The following is a 5,625-nucleotide window of genomic DNA, read 5'->3' on the forward strand; positions in this document are numbered from 1 at the left end:
TGGCACCATAACTCACATTCATATTCAAGGAGGAGAAAAAAGGAGAAGGGTCTGGGCTATGGAATCTGCCTCCTTTTATCAAGATAATAAAGTTTGCCCCAAACCACCCTTCCCCAGCACACCTCCACTTAGGTCTTAAGGGCCAGAAGTGGGTGCCATGTCCACCCTGCAAGGAGAACTGGTAAAATAAAAAACAAGATGGAGTGATTGGTTTAGAGCAGAGGTCTGCAAAGTGGGCCAAATTTAGCCCACCACCTGACTTTGTACAGCCTATGAACTAAGAATGGGTTTTACATTTTTAAATGGTTGGAGAAAAAAAAGTCAAGAGAATATTTCATGACAGGTGTATTGTATGAAAGTTATCTCTTGGCCCACGAAGGCTAAATTAAAAAAAAAAAAAATTTGTCGAAAAGTTTGTCGACCCTGCTTTAGGGCAACGTGGATCATTGCCTCCCGTTGGAAACACTGCTGTTCTGAACAAAATCACGATTCTGGCAGCAGAAAGAAGCAATGAATATCAGGCAGGCAGCTTTCAGTGTCTGTCACATAGGCGAGTCACCACACTGCAAGCCTGTGTCAGTTATCTAATCTGAAACAGCATAAGCTAAGAGTTCCCCCTCTCACCACAAACATAACACGAGGGGTTTTTTTGGAAGCCCTCTACCTCAAGGACATTTTCCTTAACTGACCAAATGTGTGGGATTTTGAAAGAGACTAGTAAAAAGTAAAAGGGGACAAAACGAAATATCTGGCTGGCTGTGCCCCAAAAGGGTCAATGAGGTATTATTTGCTCAATTAAATTGGCCCCAGCCAAGGGGCAGGTCCTCAGTATTACAGGTCCAGAAAATGGGTCTGGTCAGTGTTCCACAGTGTTCCACAGTCTCATATAAGCTGACACAGATGGCCTAACTCACTAGGACATGAAGATCATAAGCCCAAAGCCAACGTGCTCATTTTTAATGGGAACTATAATTTAACTATCACACAAGCCAATGTCCTCATGATGATAAATGAACCTGATAGGAAGCTAAACTGTGGTCTGAAAGCCACTAGTGAGTTCAGAGGCCAAGCCAGGAAGTTAAAGGGAAGAGTCACTTATTTAGTGCACCAGGCATGGAGATCGGTCCCCAGGCCAGGGTTCCATCTCCCAGTGCATTGTGCCTCTGTTTCCATCATATATCCCTCTCCATCCTCCCATCTCATGCTTTAATCCCAGCCTTTTGTCTTACTCTGTACCTTTTTTTTTTTTTTTTTTTTGCGGTACGCGGGCCTCTCACTGTTGTGGCCTCTCCCGTTGTGGGGCACAGGCTCCAGACACGCAGGTTCAGCGGCCACGGCTCACGGGCCCAGCCGCTCCACGGCATGTGGGATCTTCCCGGACCGGGGCACGAACCCGCGTCTCCTGCATCGGCAGGCGGACTCTCAACCACTGCACCACCAGGGAAGCCCCTCTGTACCTTTAAGTTTGCTTTACTTGTCTCTAATCTCATTTATCATGGGTCCAATTTCAGAGTAGAACCCTCAGAAGCCAGTCTTGAGAGCTTTTATGTCCAAGCTCTTAGGGAATAGTCACCCTAGTAGACAAGCCTACAAGTGCCAAATGCCTGGGCCTCTTACAGATTAAGCATTTGGTATTCCTCCAACCCCAGGTGGGAAATGCACCTGCTCAGATGGGCCCAGGTGCCCTCTGATGCCTCTCAACCAGTAACAAATGGCCAGGTGATGGTCAATAAACAATGCATGCATTTTATAATATTTACTGACCACCTACTATGTGCCCAGTCAATGCGGATACATCCATTAAAAAAAAAATGTCAGTCTCCATGCAGTTCTCATTTCAGGAGAGACAGGAGTGATAGGTAATAACAACAAAACATATAGTAAATGGTGATAAACAAAAGAAATATAACAGGGAAAGGGAACAGAAGTGTTGAGGCTACAGGATGTTGCACTTTCAGTTTGAGTACCCAGGGAAGGTCTCAGGTAGAAGGTGATGTGTGAGAAAAGGCCTGAAGGTGGTAATGATGTAAACCATGCAGATTTCTGGGGGAAAGCATTCCAGGCAGAGGGAACAGCAGGTGCAAAGTCCTAACTTAGGAGGAGACCTGGCATGATCAGATTAGCGAGGACTGTCCTACTGCCAAGAATTGTTTTCTGAGCAGCCGAGAACACAGTAATGATTACCCATCCTCCTGATTCCCTGCAGGAACTTTCTACCTTCAGCAAACACTTCAATACTGTCCAAACTTGTGGGTCTGGGTCAGAAGGGACCTTGAGAGCAGAGGGAAACATTGTAGTTTCTCAGGTGCTCCATTTGGTGGAAGAGGAGTAGCAGCAACTCTGAATTTTTAGAACAAAGTTCTTCCTCATGAGCTGAGAACTGGGCAGTGGCAGTTAGAAGATCTTTCCTCAGTCTGGTAGAACAGAACTAAAAAAATGCCACTGGCTTCTATCTCTTCCAGCTCCTTAAGCCAGAGTCAAGCCATGAAATGAATCCTCCAGGAATCTGAATCCCTTGGCCCATTCCTGCCAGGCCCCTTTGCTGGAACTGTACCACCCTGTACCATGGGTGGCTTCCCAGTCTATGGGCCATTGCTCACTCTATCACTAGTGCCTAGAAATATCCTTCTTGGGCTAGATGACTCCCCCATAGAGAGGTGTAACAGTCATCTATTGCCATGATAATGCTGCAAAACAAGCCACCCCTAAATTCACAGGTTATAAGAGCAAGCATTTGTTTTTCTTGTTTATGTGTCTGTCTGCAGGCAGTAGGTTTGGTTCCAGGCTTCTGTAGGTTCACATCTATTCCCCTTTCTCCATATTCTCCTTGAAACATCAGCTATCAGGGACCTGTTCTTCTTATGACAAATGGCAAGTAAACGAGAGGCCAAACCCAACTGTGCAAGCATGCTGGGAGCTTCTGCTCATACCACATCATGTCTGCTCATTTTCTGTTGGCCAAAACAAGTCAGATGACCAAGCCCAAAGTCAATGGAGCACAAAAATATATTCTGCTCCCAGAGGAAGAGGAAAGCGATTGAATATTTGCTGAATAATCTTTAATCCATTATAGGGAGCTGGGTTAGGACTTCAACACATGAATTTGAGGGGACATAATTCAGCCAATAACAACCTCTTTAGTGGGAGGAGATGCAAGATCACACAGCAAAGCAGGGAGAAATGAAGAACTGAGGTCACTTTTGCCATTAACAACCACAAGTGGCGACACCAATCTAGCTTTTGCCCCGAGCTAGAACAAGCTCTATTAAAAGGAATCAGGGTTCCCTGGAGAAATGGCTGTTTCAATGGCAGAAGCAGGAAATATACAAGATAAGCCTGGAGCATCTTATAGTGCCAGAAAGTAAGGAAGTGCCCAAAAAAGAAAAAAACCCCACACATTGATGGGGGCATGTCAAAGGGACATAGGAGCCAAATGAAAGAGCTCCCAGTGACCAAAGTGGGAACAATTTAACAACAGTAAAAAGTAGTATTAGATTATAATCCAAAGTATAAAATAAATATCCATGAGTCCATTATGATATAAATAAGTGATTGAATAAGTTAATAAATAGAGAGAGGTAAGGAAAGAGAAGGGACAATTTTCATATGTAGAAGAATTCCAAATAAATTATGTAGATACTCTACTCTAAAGGAGGGGAGCATAACTCCTTAAGTGTGGGCTGCAAAGCGACTTCCTTCCAAAGAGGACAGTGCGATGGTGCGGGGTGGGAGGCAGGTGGTGCAGGGGTGTGGTGGAGATAACTTTACAGTACAGAAACCTGACAAAGTCTATCTCAGCAAAGTGATCAAGGTCATATGATGAGATGAAAATGGCACTTTAACTCTGTGGTTTCCTCCAGAAACCTATAACCCCAGACTAATCATGAGAAAAACATCAGACAAATTCTAATAGAGGTCCATCCTACAATATACCTGACTATACTCCTCAAAACTGTTAAGATCATCAAAGACAAGGAGGGTCTGAGAAGACATCACAACCAAGAGGACCTTAACGAAACATGATGGCTAAATATAATGTGGCATCCTGGATGGAATTCTGGAACAGAAAAAGACATTAGTTTATTCATTTAACCTGTGGATTTTATTTAGTAATAATATACCAATATTGGTTCATTGATTATAACAAATGCACCATATTAATGTAAGATTTTTTTCTGTAGTTAAATTTTTTTAATATTTTATCTATCTATCTATCTATTTATTTATTTATTTGGCTGTGCCAGGTCCTAGTTGCAGCACATGGGATCTTCACTGCAGCATGCAGGATCTTTTAGTTGTAGCATGCAAGATCTTTTTCAGTTGTGGCATGGGAATCTTTTAGTTGCAGCACGTGAGATCTTTTTTAGTTGCAGCATGTGGGGTCTTTTAGTTGTGGCATGTGGGATCTTTTAGGTGCAGCATGTGGGATCTTTAGTTGTAGCATGCAGGATCTTTTAGTTGCAGCACGTGAGATCTGTTTTAGTTGTGGCATGCGGGATCTTTTAGTTGCAGCATGCAGAATCTTTATTTGCGGTATGTGGGGTCTTCAGTTGTGGCATGCAGGCTCTTTAGTGTGGCATGCGGGGTCTTTAGTTGCAGCATGCAAACTCTTAGTTGCAGTATGTGGGATCTAGTTCCCTGACCAGGGATCGATCCTGGGACCCCTGCATTGGGAGCGTGGAGTCTTAGCCACTGGACAACCAGGGAAGTCCCGTAAAATGTTAATAATAGGGAAAATGGAGGTGGGGTCTATATACTCACTTTTTCTGCACATCTAAAACTGTTCTTAAAAAGGTCTATTAAGAGCCGGAGGAAGATGGCGGAAGAGTAAGACGCGGAGATCACCTTCCTCCCCACAGATACATCAGAAATTCATCTACACGTGGAACAACTCCAACAGAACACCTACTGAACGCTGACAGAAGACCTCAGACCCCCCAAAAGGCAAGAAACTCCCCGCATACCTGGGTAGGTCAAAAGAAAAAAAAGAATAAACAGAGACAATAGGATATGGACGGGACCTGCACCAGTGGGAGGGAGCCGTGAAGGAGGGAAGGTTTCTACACACTACAAGCCCCTTCGAGGGCGGAGACTGCAGGTGGCGGAGGGGGAAAGCTTCGGAGTAGCGGAGGAGAGCACAGCAACAGGGGTGTGGAGGGCAAAGCAGAGAGATTTTGGCACAGAGGATCGGTGCCCTCAGGCACACACCAGCCCGAGAGGCTTGTCTGCTCGGCCGCCAGGGCGGGCGGGGCTGGGAGCTGAGGCTCGGGTATCGGCTTTCAGTCAGAGCGCAGGGAGAGGACTGGGGCTGGCGGCAGGAAGAGACCCTGAAGGGGTTAGTGCTAGCCCGGAGGGAGTCCGGGGAAAGGGTCTGGAGCTACCGGAGAGGCAAGAGACTTTTTTCCCTTTTGTTGCCTGGTGCGCGAGGAGAGGGCATTCCCCTCCCTCCCCTCTGCCTGAGTGAACCAGAGCCCCCGAATCAGCGGCTCCTTTAAACCCGTCCTGTCTGAGCGAAGAACGGACGCCCTCCGGCGACCTACACGCAGAGGCGGGGCCAGGTCCAAGGCTGAGACCCGGGAGTTGTGAGAGCAGAGACAGGGAAATCTCTCTGTGCAGCCTCGGAGG

The sequence above is a fragment of the Hyperoodon ampullatus genome (assembly GCF_949752795.1).
Source record: "Hyperoodon ampullatus genome assembly, chromosome: 14".
Lineage (NCBI taxonomy): Eukaryota > Metazoa > Chordata > Mammalia > Artiodactyla > Ziphiidae > Hyperoodon > Hyperoodon ampullatus.